Source organism: Bubalus bubalis, chromosome 12, assembly GCF_019923935.1.
Source record: "Bubalus bubalis isolate 160015118507 breed Murrah chromosome 12, NDDB_SH_1, whole genome shotgun sequence".
Lineage (NCBI taxonomy): Eukaryota > Metazoa > Chordata > Mammalia > Artiodactyla > Bovidae > Bubalus > Bubalus bubalis.
This window is the reverse complement of record NC_059168.1, coordinates 15,519,114-15,539,078: the sequence shown is the minus strand read 5'-3', so window position 1 is coordinate 15,539,078 and position 19,965 is coordinate 15,519,114. Positions and strand designations below refer to the sequence as shown.

At 40.9% G+C, this 19,965-nt stretch overlaps 1 protein-coding gene across 17 annotated transcripts in view; it reads right to left on the bottom strand.

Annotated features, from left to right (window-relative positions):
• LTBP1 (latent transforming growth factor beta binding protein 1) overlaps positions 1-19,965 on the bottom strand; it is a 458,940-nt gene that overhangs the window by 230,881 nt on the left and 208,094 nt on the right. The window lies entirely within an intron of this gene.

Genomic DNA, 19,965 nt, shown 5'->3' with positions numbered 1-19,965 from the left:
CATTAAAACAGGAAAAATGTAAGTTAAAACTCAGGACCAGGATAGATTAAGACGTACAAAAGACAGAACCAGGGGAAGAGAAAGGACAAAGGTAAGCAAGGTTAAATAGAATCACCTATTGTATGTATGTGAAAGCCAAGTTCACATTGTGTACTGTGAACTTGGCTTTGAGTTCCTGGACCTCACTTTAAATTTCTGAATAACTACTTAGCTAGACTGAAGTTAAATTCTTAATTCAAGACTCAAATAGATAATGACTCTATACGGTAAGATGACTTTAAAAAAATTCTTTTTATTGATTATCTATGCACATGATAATCATAGTGGGCTGAATGGTGGTCTCCCGAAAGATATGCCTATGTCCTGTGAACACCCAGAATCTGTGAATATTACTTCAGGTGGTAGATGAGTAAAACAAATGTGACTAGAATTTCTGAGAGGAGGCACTTAACCTGACTTATCCAAGTGACCTCTCATTTCAATAACAAAGTCCTTTTAAGATTGAGGTCCAGTGCAATTTGGCCAAAGAGGAAGAAGCAATATGATGGAGGCAGAGATGGAAATGATGCAGCCAGAAGTCAGGGAGCACTGACAGCCATGAGAATTGGGAAGAGTCAAGAAAGGGACTCTCTTCTAAGCCTCCAGGGGGAGGGTGGCCCTCTACATCTTGACTTTGACTTTCTGGTCCCCAGAGCTGTGGGAGAATACATCTCAATTGTTTTCAGTAAGAGGATTGTTTTCTCAATGTGTGAGACATGAGACTAATGTTCGTCATAGTACACATAAAAGGGGAAAAAAGAGTCCACAGAAGTCTTGGGGAAAGGGAAAAATGCTTTCCTAAAAGCTAAAAATGCACCCACCACAATCTATGTTTTACTTGCTCTGTAAATTAAGATGATCATTTTCATCCCATCCCCATCTATCAAATAACTACACTGGACTAGAATGAAAGGAAATACACATTTCAACAAATGCAAACCTTAATACAAACAAAAACCCCACGAATCTAATTTTTAATGCTGGTGTGCATTAGCAAATGCTTGGATAGTACGTTCTGTTTATAACAGGGGCGATAGGAAGCCCTACCACCCACACGCTCACCAGAGCTTCCAATTTGGGATGAAGCCATTCATCATCTCCGCTTTGTTTATGGCTTTCTGCTCACAGATCATCAACCTCACCATAGCTGTGAGCTATCTCAGTTGATCCAGTTTTATATTTTGCATAACCTAGGGAGCTTTCTGGGGTTCCCAGGTGGTTCAGGACAGTAAAGAATCTGCTTGCAATGTGGATAGACCTGGGTTCAATCCCCAGGTTGGAAAGATCTCCTGGAGAAGGAAATGGCTACCCACTCCAGTATTCTTGCCTAGGAAATCCCATGGACAAAGTACCCTGGTAGGCTAGAGTCCGTGGTGTCATGAAGAATCGGACACGACTGAGCAACTAATACGTTCTTCCAGGGAGCCTTCCATATCAAGCAAATCATAAAATTCCACTTTATACCCTTCATCCATAGAGGCTTACTCTCAGTAACTCCCAAACCTAGGGCTCTTTGGCCTTTAGGAATAACACAACAACATCTTCAGGTTGCAGAGTAAACACATCAATCCCATACACCTTGGGAGACTGAGGCAAGTCATTTCACTTTTGTGGATTACTGTGCCTGCCTCTGCAAAAGGGGGGTGGTTCAATGACATAATCCACAGGTTCTTTCCTATTTCTGTAATTATGGTTCTCAAAACTCTAGCCAAGGCAGTAGAGTGAAATTCAGATTTCCTCATCTCACCTAATGTGACTGACACAATATAAATTCTTTAAAAGGAACACATACATATTCAGTCACTTGTAATTCATGTAGAAGGGGCTGGGGTTAATTTGCCACATGATGTGCTTTCTTTTTATTTTAATGTATAGTCAGACACTGATTCAAACATCAGTTGCCTACTTAGCGACAAAGCAGTTTATAAAATGCCCAAATGTTTATGAAAAGCTGACCTCACTTGAAAGCATTACGTAAACATAATGGGGGAAGTGATAGAGCTATAGACTAATGGACAGGGAGATAGGTTTTATAAAAACGATGCCATGCTTCATCCCTAAAGACTATACCTTTTACAGTGGTATCACTGCAGCTATCTTCAGAGAAACAACATCATTTTAGCTATTGTAGCAGGGCATTTTCTTTAATATCATTGCAAAATGCTTTCTCAAAAAACAATACCACTTAAGTTATATATGATATTAAAAATAAGTTTAAAAAAATGTACTGCACCACTATAATTTGCAAACTTGGTCTGGAGAACCAAGTTCAAACTCTCATTAAATTAATTATTATCTGCTTGTTCTTTATTTATTCTTGAGCCATCGGGACAGGATTAGAGATTACTCTACATTTATAATTTTAAAATATTTGCTGAGCCAAAACCTTGACATAGAGACTTCCCTGGTGGTCCAGTGGCTAAGACTCTGCCACACTCCCAATGCAAGGGGCCCGAGATTCCATCCCTGGTCAGGTCATGCCACAAGAAGTTCACATGCTGCGACTAAAGAGCCTGCATACTGCAAATAAGACCTGGTACAGCCAAATAAATAAGTATTTTTAAAAAGAGTAATTTAAAAAAAACCTCGACATACATATCTAACTTGAGAGCACATAGCTAATGGCACTCAACCTCCTGACTTCACAGCACATCCCAATTCCTGCAGCCCTTTCAAGTCTGGTCTAAATATGGCCTCCAATAAAGAAACTTTCCTCCAAAGAAAGGGAGATACTGAATAGGAAGAAGCCTAGAAGCACTTGCAAACCCGGAGGGAGCATCTAATATTTAATAATTTCTATGTCATTTATCAATTTGCCTTGTATTATAATTATTTTTCTCTTCCTCCTACTGGATTTTAAATATAGAAGGAAAGAGGTCATAATGCTTTTTCTTCTTTGTACTGCTCCCGTATTTCACAGCACAGCATTTTGCAGACAAAAACTCAACATAAAAAAATGTTGCCATTAATTCCCTAAAAATTCAAGATGGAAAAAAATGCAGCATTTATCTCTTGTAACACTCCTCATTTCTTTCTGATGCTGTTTAACTTAAGCATACACAGGACTTCTTTAGCTTACATTGTGGTTATGTCCCAATAAACCCATCTATAATATCAAAAGTCAACAATGCATTTAATACATCTAACCTAGCAACCATCCTAGCTGAGCTTTGTCTACCTTAAATGCTTTCAGAACACTTATAATTAGGCAACATCATCTAACAAGCCTATTTTATAATAAAGTGTTGACTGTCTCATGTACTGATTAAATACTGTACTGAAATGAAAAACAGAATGGTTGCATGTGTACAGAAGAGGGTTATGTGTATATTGGTGGTTTACCCTCACGATGGTGTGACTACTGGAAACGCAGTGGCTGCCACTGCCCAGCCTCATGAGAGAGGATCCTAGCACTTATCATTAGCTCAGGAAAAAGATCAAAATTCAAAGTACGGCTTCAACCAAATCCACATGGCTTCTGAACCATCATCAGGTAAGCTGAACCCCTGTAAATTGGGGACCTTTTGTACTAAAGCGGTAGTTTTCAAACTATAATCCATAAAGCGTTACAGTGTTAAAGGTGCTAAAAAGGAGATCTTCACGACCCAGATAATCACGATGGTGTGATCACTCACCTAGAGCCAGACATCCTGGAATGTGAAGTCAAGTGGGCCTTAGAAAGCATCACTAGGAACAAAGCTAGTGGAGGTGATGGAATTCCAGTTGAGCTATTTCACATCCTGAAAGATGATGCTGTGAAAGTGCTGCACTCAACATGCCAGCACATTTGGAAAACTCAGCAGTGGCCACAGGACTGGTCAGTTTTCATTCCAATCCCAAAAAAAGGCAATGCCAAAGAATGCTCAAACTACCGCACAATTGCACTCATCTCACACCCTAGTAAAGTAATGCTCAAAATTCTCCAAGCCAGGCTTCAGCAATATGTGAACCGTGAACTTCCTGATGTTCAAGCTGGCTTTAGAAAAGGCAGAGGAACCAGAGATCAAATTGCCAACATCCACTGGATCATAGAAAAAGCAAGATAGTTCCAGAAAAACATCTATTTCTGCTTATTGACTATGCCAAAGCCTTTGACTGTGTGGATCACAATATACTGTGGAAAATTCTGAAAGAGATGGGAATACCAGACCACCTGATCTGCCTCTTGAGAAATTTGTATGCAGGTCCAGAAGCAACAATTAGAACTGGACATGGAACAACAGACTGGTTCCAAATAGGAAAAGGAGTTCATCAAGGCTGTATATTGTCACTCTGTTTATTTAACTTATACGCAGAGTACATCATGAGAAACGCTGGACTGGAAGAAACACAAGCTGGAATCAAGATTGCCAGGAGAAATGTCAATAACCTCAGATATGCAGATGACACCACCCTTATGGCAGAAAGTGAAGAGGAACTCAAAAGCCTCTTGATGAAAGTGAAAGTGGAAAGTGAAAGAGTTGGCTTAAAGCTCAACATTCAGAAAACGAAGATCATGGCATCCGGTCCCACCACTTCATGGGAAATAGATGGGGAAACAGTGGAAACAGTGTCAGACTTTATTTTTCTGGGCTCCAAAATCACTATAGATGGTGACTGCAGCCATGAAATTAAAAGACGCTTACTCCTTGGAAGGAAAGTTATGACAAACCTAGATAGCATATTCAAAAGCAGAGACATTACTTTGCCAACAAAGGTTCGTCTAGTCAAGGCTATGGTTTTTCCTGTGGTCATGTATGGATGTGAGAGTTGGACTGTGAAGAAGGCTGAGTGCCGAAGAATTGATGCTTTTGAACTGTGGTGTTGGAGAAGACTCTTGAGAGTCCCTTGGACTGCAAGGAGATCCAACCAGTCCATTCTGAAGGAGATCAGCCCTGGGATTTCTTTGGAAGGAATGATGCTGAAGCTGAAACTCCAGTACTTTGGCCACCTCATGCGAAGAGTTGATTCATTGGAAAAGACCCTGATGCTGGGAGGGATTGGGGGCAGGAGGAGAAGGGGACGACAGAGGATGAGATAGCTGGATGGCATCACTGATTCGATGGACGTGAGTCTCAGTGAACTCCGGGAGTTGGTGATGGACAGGGAGGCCTGGTGTGCGGCGATTCATGGGGTCGCAAAGAGTCGGACACGACTGAGCGACTGATCTGATCTGATCTGAACTAACTTAATTCAATCACCTTATTCATCAAAGAGTGAGCTACAGAGATTGTGTGTACTTAGGTTTCAGGACCAGATTGTGACAGACATGGGATTGAGCCCACGCTTCCTAAACCCTGATCCAGTGCTCTTTTCCACATAGATCTTTTGATGGAAAGACCAAGAGGTATCCTTCGAGTCTCACCACATGGTCTTGTCCCAAGTCTTCCTTCCTTCTTCCACAGAATCAGTCTTCATAACTGGTCACCAGATGTGCAAATGGGGCAAAACCTAACTTAGATGGAGATCTGGCCAGTTGTAGATGAGGTACACTCATGAAATCCTCCAAGGGTTGAAATACATGAGCTGAAACATATCAGGGCTTCTTTTTAAAAAAAAAAAAGAAGGATGCACAGACATCAGAGGAAGACTCAGAACAAAGTCAAAAACAATGGAATGAAAAAAGAATCGAACAGTGCTTGTGGACAGCACAGAGAGCCCTTCCACGACTGCAGAAAGTGCCAATGCAATCTGCTGATCCATCACTGTCCCCCTCCATTCCCGTGAGGTGAGAAAGCAAGGCCTGAAGCTCAAAAAGTGGTATCGGCTCATTCAGTGAAGTTTTATTCTATGTCTGCCATAGCAAGTACTGTTCTAAGCCCATGGCAAATGTCAACAAACCAAGCAATCCAAAATCTCTGACCCCCCTGGCTCTTCCCTTCTGTTGTATCATCATCTTTGTGAGACTCTCGGGATGAGGAGAATCTTGGTTTGGGGCCCAGCAGCAGGACAGGGTTAGAGAAAGGGTTATTCTCCCAGTTCTACAGGTTATCAACCACCTCTCCCTGAGCGTGAAGCAAGGTCAGGCAGGGCACTGCGCTGGGTGTTCTGGGGAGGGACCTTCACAGGGCGGGGTGAGGACTCTCCCTCTTGGGGCTGCATCTGCAGTGGGTCTTGAAGGGTCTGGAAAGAAAGACCTGGGCAGATGGTTTGTGATGTGCAGCTCACCAGCACTGGGTGGGGAGGAGGGAGAACCCTTGGTGATCCTTAGGTATTCTCCCAAGAGTTGCAGTAGGGATGAAGTTTCTGTGTAAGTACGCAAGGGTCTGGAGCTAGCATAACTCGTGTTTATTATCATCATTATATTATCTATATCCCATAAGCTGATGCCTAGAGGGAAATCCAGGTTATGGTGTGGATCACCACATCTCACATTTGTATTCTTTTGTCCCTATATAGCCAAGATACTGTCCCATGTTATAAACTGATATAGAGCCTAAAGAGCTACAAAATATCTCCCTAAGCTGACAGATGGTAAATTACATAACCATTCCTTTTTTATTTGTTTAGACTGTCTGAATTTCTTTTTAACTCTTACAGATAAAGCTGCAAGGAACATCCTCAAGTACATCGTTTCATCCTTCTTAGTAATTCTTTCCTTATGCATTCAACTAATATTGAGCAACCACTTATTAGGTAACAGGCAATGTGCTAGGTGATATCATCAACCAGAAAAACATATGAACCAATTAAACCAATGTAACCGTCTTATCACAGGGAGGACAAGGAGCACAAGCAGTAAGAACAAGGGCCTGGAATTAGATCTCAAGGGGGTGTGGATGCCAGTTTCACCATTTCTTAGTGATATGATCATAGGCAAGTTATTTAGCATTTCTCTGCCCCTCATTTCTTCACCTATGAAATGAGCATAAAAACTGAACCCAGCTCATATGGTTGTTGTGTGTCTTGAATGAAGTCATATATTCAAAGCACTCAGCACATAGTAAGTACGCAGCAAAGGTTAGCCATCAGCATTAACTCCCTGATTAGGATACGATGGGAACATATAAAAGGGGAAACCGGGGGCTTCCCTAGTGGTCCAGAAAATAAGAATCTGCCTTGCAATCCAAGAGACACCGGTTCAATCCGTGGGCTTAGAGGATCCCACATGCTTCGGAGCAACTAAACCCATGTGCCACAACAACTGAGCCCACACACCAGAGCTACTAAAGCCGCACACCTAGAGCCCACACTCTGCAAGAGAAGCCACTGCAATGAGAAGTCCTTGGACCTCAATGAAGAGTGGCCCCCACTTGCTGCAACTAAAGAAAGCCTGCATGCAGCAAAGCCAACAATTTTTTAAAAATAAAAGGGGAAACAAAACCCACGCAACAAGCGAGGAAGGGGTTGTTGCATATACTGCATGTTATTTCATTCACTACTCCACTCCCAGTACTCAATGAGGAGACACAGAACTGCTGAGTACATCAATAGATGAATCCTCTAAATAAGAGTTTACCAATTATTAACATCAATAGCAGTGTATGAACATATATCCAAATTCACACCTTGTCAAAACTGGATTTTGTTCTTTAATATTAGCACCAGTTTAACAGTTTCAGAATAACTTCTAAGCTGTAATATTCTACATGCAATCAGGTTACTTTATCACAATGTTGATTCTGCATGTGACTATTTACTAAAGATTTCTAACACTTCCTGTAGTTTTTTTTTTTTTTTACTGTTTTAACTATCTTTATATTTTACCCATCCCATAAAATCTTAATGATTTTTAGAATTATTTTAATGATGGTTTTTATAGATAATAGATTTAAGATTTTGTCTTTATGATGAAAATATCTTTGTAAATGTATTTCCTATTCGTTTTAGTTTATTTGATACAGATATTTTACTAATTCCATGTAATTAAGTTTATAGCTTCTTTGCTCTATAACGTTCTGTTTCATTGCTTTAAAAGCTGCTACCCCTCTATGTGTGTGACATAATCTATTTCATACCAGCTCTTCAGATGATTTTCATCTCTTTCTTGCTTATTTAACTTGTTCCATCTGGAGTTTTTACCCACTGTATAAATATGAGTTATCACTCATTTTGCTTCAAACTGCAACCTAAATAGCTTACCATTAGTTATTAATACAACTTCCTCCCCCCCCCCCTTTTTTTTAAAGCTAAGTTATTTTGAATGGAAGTCTTCAAAAGGGGGAAGACATAATGTGGTAGAAAAAAAAAAGGAAAAGAAGGAAGGGCAGTTTAGGGTGGGGTCAAGGATGGGAGAGTGGGGGAAGAATGCAGGATAACAGAGTGGAGGTCCAGGACTAACACAAAAGCAGAGAGACATTCCCTGAGAGATGTAAAAGAAGAAACTCAGTGGGTAATAAAACGAAATGGGGTCTGTAAAATTCAGCTGGATGCCAAAAGGGATAAATTCTGAGTAGACAATGTTTGGGAACCACTATTATAAACAAAAATCTGCATGGCCCGTCTACAGCTTCCTTTTATTCCCTCCCTCCATGGATCATTACTTTCCCATGGCTCCCACCTAACTACGCCACCCCAGGACACCATATTTCTTCATCCTGGTCTTTTATTCTCTTTTAAAGAGAGGGGATTCCTCACAGTGTTCTCTTCCTGATAGTAAGCCATCACCAAGGAGCACAGAGGAAGGTGACACGGGGGTGCAGTGCAAGGCATCTCAAACGCCATGACCAGGAAAGTGTCCAACACAAAGGATACAGAATATCCCGTGTGGCCACCAAAGGAACGTGCAGTTGAGAAAGGCAGCCACATATCTTTCTAGACATCAAACTAGAAAATTCTTAGAGAAATAGACTCCTAATGCCTTTTTTACATACTTAAGAGTACAGACAGATTGTGACCTTTAACCTCTGTGTAACACAAAAATGCACAGGGAAAAGCAGCTGAGAAGCCCCTCTACGCTGGTGGGTAAACTATCCCAAACATGGATGAATTTCAACATTTTACATGTAGGGGACAGAATATACACACAGGTATAGAAAGAGATTGCATAAACTCGACCATCAAAATCAGCTGAACAACCACCTGCCAACGGCTGTCATGATGAGGTAACAGTATCTGCTTCAGGTAGTGAGAACTGATTTTTCGCTTCTTTGCATTTTAGACTTATAAGGCCTTAGTGAAAGAATTGAAGTTAGAGGGAAAAGAGGAGCCTTTTACAAACACTCAATACTAAAAATTTATAAAGCTGTATCATAAAAGTTGCAATTCTACAACCTGTTAGAATAAAAGAAAATTCTACCTCAGATTTCTCCTGACATGGCTGCCCATTTTTGGTTCTCTTACCTCGGGGCAGAGAAGAATGAAATGCCTAACAAGAATGAGAAGGTAGTTTATAGATATGATCACACAGTAGGGTGGTAGGGAAGAGGTTCCCCAACAGTTTTCACTGGATTATTCCATCTGATATTCGGGTTCATTTGAGCTAAAAGCCAAATGCATGAATCTCCTGCTTCACAATCTCAGAGATGGAAGACATCGAAACCCAATCATGACAGGACGCTTCTTCTTGGTCTAGCTCCCATTAGCCACCCAGCCTCTGTGGTGTCCCCACCACATGTGTCCATGTGTGTCTAGTGGTGTCCCCTCCGTTGAGGTCACATTCCCTTCAATTCCAGTCATACCCAACCCTTGGTCTGTTCTAAGCAGGTCATATTCCCTCACACACATGTGGTTCTATACAGGCTCTTTCCTCCTCCCAACTCATCACCCCAACCCTACCATGTCAACTCAAGCATTTGCCTAAGCTTTACCTCATCACTAAGGCCTTTCCTGATGACACTGGAGAAAAACTGATAGCTCCCACTTCTGCCACATAGTCTCAAAGCAATGTATTCATGTGCACAGCCAGCCCAGCACAGACAGCATTCCACTATAACTGAGTGCATGTCTGACTTCTCCAAAAGGTCATGAGCGCCTGGGAGGGAAGAAACCTTGTCTCTGGGATCTTGCCTGTTTTAGCTGTCCAGCCCTAGAGCTTAACAAATGCTAGTTACAAGGTGGGTAACTTGTTGTTGTTTAGCCACTAAGTTGTGTCCAACTCTTTGCGGCCCCATGGACTGCATCACACCAGGCCTCCCTGTGGGTGGGTACCTAGTAAGTGCTTTTTCAATGAACAAATGAGGCTTCTTACAAAACAATTATGGAGCCAGCTGAATGCCGAATTTCAGCTTATAGTTTCCTTTCCAATTTCTTAATGTTTTCTTACCTGACCCTAAACTGACAGGCTAAATTAGTGATTTGCTTTCTGAATTATTCACTGAATTTTCACAAAAGGAACCCTTTTTTGATCAGTTTACATACCATTTAATTGAATGATGTTATTTCCAGTTAGAAACAAAAGAATTGACCCTTGGAAGCCATATTACTCAGACATGGGAGGTATAATGTGTGGGAAGAACTAAGAGCTAGGAATATTCAGCATGCCATGGGCATCAGTCAGTGTATTTTTAAAGAGGAATGGAGGGAATTGGTTAATTTGCAAATTCAGCTACATGGAGATTGTTTTAGAAAGCTTCTACTGCAGACAGCTTAAAATCACACACAGCAGAACTTTCCAGAGTCAAATGCTAAAGCTATTCAAAGCCACGTGATTCATTACTGACTGTGAGATGAGCCAAGATGTCTTCTTCCATTTAACTTAAATAACTTGATATGTCAAGTTCAGGTTATTAAAATATGCCTATTCATTCCTCGGGGCTCCATATATACTTCCTGAATCTGGAACATTCCATTAAATCAAGACAATGTGTATCAAAACTGACTTCCTGAAGATAATTCCTTTTAATCCCCAGTATTGGCCCATGAATATGTTTCTAATTAATTCTCTTGAGATGTAGCTCAGACTTAGACTAAGTTGACTTTTGAAACATCCTAGTGTATACTCTGCTACTCAGTTACCACAATAAAACAATCAGAGGTCTAGATTTTGCACAGGATAAGAATCAGAGACGTGGAAGACAAAGTAAATTAAAACTACCAACATTAATCAGGACTAGAAAAATTTCCAAATTCTCCTGGCAACGTTCCTAAATAAACCAAGTATCATCAGGGAAACTACTTGGGCATATAAAGAATTTCAGAAACTTTTCCCTACTATTCCTCCTGTTTCATTCTCCTTTCCTTTTATGGCCAGTGAGACACTGAAGTTAAGGAAACTATATAAGGATATTTTAATTCAGAATTATAATGCGCCATACAATGATTGCTACTGATAAAAAATGAGGTGTTTTAATAAACAACAATCACTTATCTGTCATTTTCACAAACTAAAACATTTTACTAAATTGATTTCAACATGAAGTGGTGTAGAATTTATCACAGATTTGACCTAAACAATTAGAAAAGTCTGCCTGGCGTGCTGCGATTCATGGGGTCGCAAAGAGTCGGACGCGACTGAGCGACTGATCTGATCTAATCTGATCTGATACATTACTTAGAGAGAGATGCATCTACTTTCTGAGTTAATGCTGTTCTGGAAAAGGTAACTGCCACAACTGAACTGGCAACTTGAAAAAGCTACAGCAGTGGAAAGAAGGAAGCATTTTACACCTTTTACACCTACTAATACATTCAATTCCATGGGAGCTTGAACCCCAGCAACTTCAAACATCTATTTTCACAAGCCATTTGGAGCACAGCATGTTCTCTACTCCACTTCTAAAATTCTATTAACTCTCTTTGTAGAACCAATGTATTTAATCAACTTTACCACATGATTCACATTTTCCAGTCCATTATTTTTATCAGGAAAGAGACCCAACCAATAAATAATAATAATAATAATACTTCTTCCTGGATGTGATACAAGTTTTAAGTCTAGCGTGTCAGAAGGTCCATGTACTGGGAGACCAATGACCTGAGTTCCACTTTGTAGGTCTACATCACACAGCTAAACAACCCTCAGCAGTTCAGTGTTTTTCTAGTAGGTAAAACAATAGATTTAACTGATTTATAAATTTTTTATGGTCCTACTACTACTAAGTCACTTCAGTCGTGTCCGACTCTGTGCAACCCCATAGACGGCAGCCCACCAGGCTCCCCCGTCCCTGGGATTCTCCAAGCAAGAACACTGGAGTGGGTTGCCATCTCCTTCTCCAATACATGAAACTGAAAAGTGAAAGGGAAGTCGCTCAGTCGTGTCCGACTCTTAGTGACCCCATGGACTGCAGCCCACCAAGCTCCTCCATCCATGGGATTTGCCAGGCCAGAGTACTGGACTGGGGTGCCATTGCCTTCTCCGGTCCTATACTCTATTAAATATGAAAGAACACTGCTTAGAAGCCACAAACATTGGCACCTGGTTTCTTCACCAGCTCATCACACACACATCAACTATCACCAAATTCTACCATTTCTCTCTTCAGCATTTATTTCTTCCTTTCCACCCCAATGCCTTTGTCCAAGTTCAGGCTCCAGTATCCTGCAGAGACCATGACAAAGCTGTTCTGATAGCCTCCCCACCTCCCTTCTTATTTTTCTCCAGTTTGTCCGCTGCATACCCTAGCTAGAAAGTACTTTTTGACAAGTATGCTAAATCAGCTCATTTCCCTACATGATTTATCTATAGTTGTCATCTAAAGGGAAAAAAAGCAAACAAACAAACCTGTTTTCTCAATGGAATGTAACAAGTCCATGGGCTGCCTCCTGGGGTTTGTGGTGAGCATTAAAGGCCTGGCTGTGACCTAAACGCCAGGTGCTGCCAGTCTTACCTCCACCGAAGAGGTAATTCTAAACCCTCAACACCTCAGGCATTCTCGGCCACAGAACCGAGCTTCCTGTGATTGCTGAAACATACCACTCTCCCCACCCCCCACCCCCCACATCCAAGCCACAGGTCATGCCTAAGGCTACATTCTGGAAGAATTCCGCTCCTCCTTCTTCACTTCCTGAGCCCCACCCTCTCCCTGCCCTACCCGCCCCCAGTGACCCTCCCTGGGGCCCAGGTGCTTTTGCGTTCTCTGCACCCAGTGAGCCCTCAGTAGGCACCCAATAAACATCAGTGATTTGAATGAACCTCAGCGGAGCCAACTCTTCAGTCTTCCTACCAAAGCCAGAAGACCCCAAGTTAAATGCTCTGGGTTTATATATGGACCAATTAAGAATGGTTTTTTCCAGGACATCTTTGCATGTCCCTTTTTATTCCAAATAATTCCAAAATATGTAATGTTTGAATTGAAATGATAGTTTTTGGCTAGTATTACATGATGTTTCAGATTGCTTCCAGTGCTTTTTCCACTAAATATTGGGTTGGCCAAAAAGTTCATTTGAATTTTTCTGTAACAACTTAGGGAAAAACCCGACTGAACTTTTTGGCCAACCCAAGAGGTAGCATCAATCTGGGAAAGATTTAACTTCTGCTACTTTAGACACAGCCCTCAAAAAGTCTTAAAACTTTTAATATTATATCCAGAATACTTTAAAAGCCATATTTTGTATTCTTTCCATCATCTTTAACATACTGGCACATTTCCAATGTCAAGTGATGATCGAAAGGCTCTTAGAGTTTCCTATTTCTTAGGTCTAAAATGAACATTCTCTCACTCTCTTTACCAAAGTCCTTCTCCTTTGTCTATATCTGGCAGGCCTCTCTTTTTATAAAACTCAATTGATTTTAGCTTACTTTGCTGTTCTTTTTTTAAAAAAAGAAAACTACAACACAATTTCATAAATATTTCATTAATATTTCATTTTCAAATACAAAGCATCTATGACTGGAAGAGAAAGGCTATACATGTGGATTAACTTACAGCTTATTCATTATCTTCATAAGTGATTTATGATTAGATCTTCCAGCTGTTAGCAAGCTGATCAACAGCCAGGCAGAGGAAAAATACTGAATTCTACTTGTCAAAACGATATGCAATCAATGTGGTCTAGATTAAGAAAGCTTAAACTTGATTCAAAGGCAAGAAAAGAATTTCTGCTTTCACCATTAGCATAAAACCATAGAGTTCTTACTATTCAAATGGAAAATTCAGGTTTTCATAGCCCAGTTCCCCAGGGAAAAAGGAAAAACCAGAGATTGATAGAATTTTCCAAGTAAGTATTAGATATATGATCATGATATCCAGTCAGAATTCCTAAAGCCAAGAAGAACAACTCATTTTGATTTTTAAGAGGTTATCTGGCCACTGCCTTTATATATGCTCACTTATTATGTACAAATCTATTGACACACATACAAACAAAAATCTACTAAACATTCACAATTGATAAATGTCACCCTCTATTTCTAGTACCTTAAATTGAACACTATAGCCACAAAAGGTAGGTCAGAAAGACTGTCTCCTGCCAAATTTGCACTTCTGAGTCAAACAAGTTATTTATAAATGACTGTCACACTGTACAAAAAATGATTGAGTCTAACAAGTAAGTTCCTCACCATGTGTCTTTCAGGCTCCTGTAAGACTATCAAGGAATGCCAGCAAGCATGCCTGACTTTTACCAAGTCACTCCATCCCTATCTGACAGAAGCAATCCAAAAGCCATGAAAGATACAGAATAACAGCAAAGTTCAATGAGAACTGTCCTCTAAAAGGACAGAAGAGATTATTTACTAACCAAATGATCCAAAATTTATAAAACTGATCAGTAAAGTTATTAACTGAATGTTTATTCCAAGATGAAAGTTCTTTAATATGCCAACATAAACCTGTTGAAAAGTTTCCTCTTGCTTTGTTAATAATTAAAATATAGTAACCCTTTTCAGCTAATATATTTAGTATGTAAAAGTGATGGAAATGACATAGCTATCTGAAAATGCTTTCATATTACTCTTGACATTATTTACCCATATAAAAAAAATTGTTTTCAGAAGGCAAGGACAATAAAGTTTCCATAAGGAAATGGCTATATGGCCTCTACACAAAGGAAAGGTACTACCAATTGCTGGACTCTTACTCTTTTATTAGATTTACTATCCCAGCTACTTCTTCAAACAACTCTGTGAATGACATAATTTTATACCAACTTAAGAAGATTAACAGACTGAGACATTTCGTTTTCTTCCCAAAGTTCCTCATTAATAAATGGCAGAATCAATATTCAAAGTCTACCACACTGTCCCCAAAATGTGCATGTTGTCCCAGCAGAATTTAGAGAGGCCAGGAGGGGATAGAAAGCCCAGTCATTATTGCTATGACAGGTGGCTGGTGCAAACACCCATGGAAGCAGCAGCCACAACATAGATGCTATCCTCTCTCCTTTTTAATTAATTTTTTATTTTATATTAGGCTAAAGTCAATAGATCCAACCAGTCCATCCTAAAGGAGATCAGCCCTGGGTGTTCACTGGAAGGACTGATGCTGAAGCTAAAACTTCAATACTTTGGCCACCTCATGCGAAGAGTTGACTCATTGGAAAAGACTCTGATGCTGGGAGGGATTGGGGGCAGGAGGAGAAGGGGATGACAGAGGATGAGATGGCTGGATGGCATCACTGACTCAATGGACATGAGTTTGAGTGAACTCCGGGAGTTGGTGATGGACAAGGAGGCCTGGCGTGCTGCGATTCATGGGGTTGCAAAGAGTCGGGCACGACTGAGTGACTGAACTGAACAGAAAGTCAATTAACAATGTTGTGGCAGCTTCAGGAGGACAGTAAAGGGAGTCAGCCATATATATATATATACGCACATTTCCATTCTCCCCCAAACTCCCCTCTTCTCCTCTATCTTTAACAAAAAATACTTGTCTACCACAGCTCTTGCTAGACCTAGAGACACTGAATCCGTCTCAACACACTACACTGGTCAGTCACAGGCAGACTTGGTGGGTAGAATCTACTTTTCATCCGGAAGGACTGCAATCATCAATCATGAAACAGAACAGTTGCTACTAGTCACAAGAGCCAAACACCTAGTTGATAGTATGCCTGTTTACAATACAGAGTTATTCTCAACAGCACTGTAAAAAGCCTATTTCTACAGTAGGTCAACTCACTGCACTGAATTCCCATACTTTTCCATTTATTTTACTAATCGTCATTATTGAAACAACATAAAGAAAAGATTGGTGCCTCATCTGTAAAAGCTTAAAAGCTAGCTAGAGGAAATCAAACTGACATAGGCATTCAGGCTCTTGGGCGGGCCACCCAAGGACGCTGACACAATCAATCAAAATATTCCCTTGGAAGCAGCACTGCTCTAACCACATGAATGACCTGCTCAAACACAATTCCAAAGCACTTGGATTCCATTAACTTCAAGTTTTGCTATTCATCTACCAACAATTAAAAAGGACCAATCTCCTCAAGACCCTAATAAATTTTCCCTATATGGCTATGTTAACAGTTTTCTCGATTGAGGGCTTTACCCAAATCTATTAGGCCTCTGTTTTCTAATTAGTAAATGGAAATGATACCCATCATTCTCAGGATGAAGAGAAATTCTATGTGAAAATACCTAAAACTATGATGCTACTGTCTGGATCACAACAAACTGTGGAATTCTTAAACATAGGGGAATACTCGACCACCTTACCTGCCTCCTGAGAAACTTGCATGCAGGTCAAGAAGCAACAGTTAGAACCGGACACGAACAATGGACTGGCTCAAAATTGGGAAAGGAGTACATCAAGGCTACATATTGTCACCCTGCTTATTTAACTAATATGCAGAGAACATCATGAGAAATGCCTGCTGGGTGACTCACCAGCTGGAATCAAGATTGTCGGAAGAAATAGCAACAACTCAAATATGTGGATAATACCACCCTAATGGCAAAAAATGAAGAGAAACTAAAGAGCCTCTTGATGAAGGTGAGAGAAGAGACTGAAAAGGCTGGCTTAAAACTCATTCAAAAAACTAAGATCATAGCATCAAGTTCCATCACTTCATGGCAAATACATGGGAAAAAAACAGAAAGAGTGACAGATTTCACTTTCTTGGGCTCCAAAAGCACTTCAGACAGTGACTACAGCCATAAAATTAAAAAATGCTGCTCCTTGGAAGAAAAGCTATGACAAACCTAGACATCACTTTGCCCACAAAGGTCTTATACACAAAGGTCTTGCCCACAAAGGTCTTACACACTTTGCCCACAAAGGTCAAAGCTATGGTTTTTCCAGTAGTCATGTATGGATGTGAGTGTTGGACCATAAAGAAAGCTGAGCACCTAAGAACTGATGCTTTCAGACTGTGGTGTTGGAAAAGACTCTTGAGACTCCCTTGGATTGCAAGGAGATCAAACCAGTCAATCCTAAAGGAAATCAACCCTGAATATTCATTAGGAGGACTGATGCTGAAGCTCCAATACTTTGGCCACCTGATGTGAAGAGCTGACTCATTGAAAAAGACCCTGATGCTGGGAAAGATTGAGGGCAGGAGGAGAAGGGGACGACAGAGGATGAGATGGTTGGATGGCATCATTGACTCGATGGACATGAAAGAAAAGAAAGAAAGTGAAGTCACTCAGTTGTGTCTGACTCTTTGCGACCCCATGGACTGTAACCTACCAGGCTCCTCCATCCATGGGATTTTCCAGGCAAGAGTACTGCAGTGGGTTTGCATTTCCTTCTCCAGGGGATCTTCCTAATCCAGGGAACCCGGGTCTCCCGCATTATAAGCAGACACTTTATCGTCTGAGCCACCAGGGAAACTATGTGGTCAACAGACATGACTTTGAGCAAACATCAGGAGATAGCAAAGGACAGGGAAGTCTGGCGTGCTGCAATGCATAGGGTCTCAAAGAGCTGGACATGACTTAGCGACCAAACAGCAACTATGATGGATACAGAGAAGGTACTCAATGAACATTAGCTTTCCTTTCCTTACAGCTCTGGACAAGATCTTTCCTAACTGTTTTACTCTGGGAACTTCTAATAATCCATCCAGTTATCACACAGGAAGCTAAAACCACCTAAACTGGACCAACCCATAGACCCAAGAGGCAGAGTCAGTACGGAGCACCAGTGGTGGTGCTGATTAAGTCGCTAAGTCATGATTGACTCTTGCGATCCTATGGACTGTAGCCCACCAGGCTCCTCTGTCCATGGGATTCTTCAGGCAAGAATACTGGAGTGGGTTGCCATTTCCTTCTCCAGGAGCATCAGTAGATGTCTTCAAACAAGCAGAACCACTGGTGTTCCTATAATTGTAAAGTATCATTCAAAGAGTTGAATCATCGGACATAAAGAATAAGAAACAGATAAGGAACAGAAATTCTTTCTCTAGGGGTAGCAGTAGTGAGGCTACATTTTTAAGGTGCTGGACAGGAAGGGATGGCTGTGGTGGCGTTTTGATAACTCGAATTCAATGACTAGGTTAAGTGGCTGCTGAACTGGCTGAGATTTGACTCTTTAGCAAGTACTCAAGGTTTGGAGGGACTACTATCATTAATTTAGCTGCAGCCTGGAGGGACTCATATTTTTCATTATTTGTGATGGGAAGCCCTCGAGTCACAAGGCCACAGCGGCAGCCGGCTGCTCCTCTCTGTGACTAGCAGGGTTCCGTCAAGGCCAAGGGGAGGGAACCAACGGAAGTGCAGCTGTTGCTGCTACAACCACAGCTCACCAGGCTGCAGCTTTGTTCCCTCACTCACAGAGGCACTCTCAGGGCCAGGATTAAGCAGACCCTAAGCCCCCTACATTCCCATCTTATTGCATTCTGTCTGGCCATGAGACAAAGCAGCACAATAGACATTTTCATCTCACCTTCAATGAGCTCTCCACAGAAACGTAATTCCTGTCTCACTATATGATGTGCTAGACTAAGAATGTGTCATCAGGTCTGCAGAAAAGAAAAAAGGTACACGCTATGTTTCTGCCATTTTGAAAATCAATCGTTCTTTGTCTCCATTTAGTTACAACACTTAGGTACCTTATGATGCATTTGAAGAGTAGGGTTATAGGGTAGTGGGGAGGGAAGAAGAGGAGACAGGAAGGGAATATTCATTGACTTCTGGTGTTCAAGAGTTGTTTCCAGGATACCTCAGTTTATATTTTAAATTCCAGGAAGCCAAAGTGTTCTGGGTAATACATGTGAATCACTGGAAAGAAATATTCCATTTATTGGCTAGAAGGTGACTCCTTTGATAACCACAATGTCCATGAATCATAGATGCTTTATTATTCGACTTCCTCTAAATGAGCTAAAATGTTACTCAGGACTCTTCTAGGAATTAGCTAGGGAAGAGTGAGTCTCCCAGACCTGAGCTCATCTGAAATGTCTTCTCTCAATTTCTTCTTTGGGTTAATTCCAGAAAAATGGCCTGCAACTGGGACATCCAGTCTTGATGAAGCCCTGCAGAAGGTGCAGTGGGCAGGGAGAAACCCTCTGTAGCTGGGACAGAAGGACCCATCTGCCAATGCCCCAGGATACTCTTTCTGCATGATTAATTGTATTTTTAGTTCTTAATCCCTGAATATCTGGGTTAGGTATTCTACACATCACTCTCTATCTAAAGTTTACACAGCATAATCTACTTATTCTTTTGTTGAGGTTCATAGTCATTGGGGAATAGCGTACTTATGTTGGAATATGGTCAATTCTTGTCCAGTTACCCAGGGACTCCTCCTCACCTTATTTGCATGGGAATGGGGGCAGTAGGGAATGGCTGGAGCAGAATCTCTCGAAGAGTCTCCACTCCTGTATTAACATATGTAAACTGCATTAGAGATCACCACTCAGTAGCATTATCCAACAGAAGGCCACTGTACAAAATCTCCAGATATAATAATCTTACAAAAACAATCTAATTGGCAATACAATGAGAATCACAAGGCAGGGTCTGAATCTGAGTCTTGCAACTAGCTGTGACCTTAACATCATCCCTTTCCTCTCTGGGCTTCAATTTTTTGACGTGTAAAATAAAAAGGGTGAGCTAATGATACAAGCTCTCTAAGCCACTTTCAGTATGAAGAGTCCTGCATTCACTTCATGAAACAAATCCCCACAGATTTTCAAGAAATGATGACTCCTCATACACACAAGATTATTTGGTATAATCATACG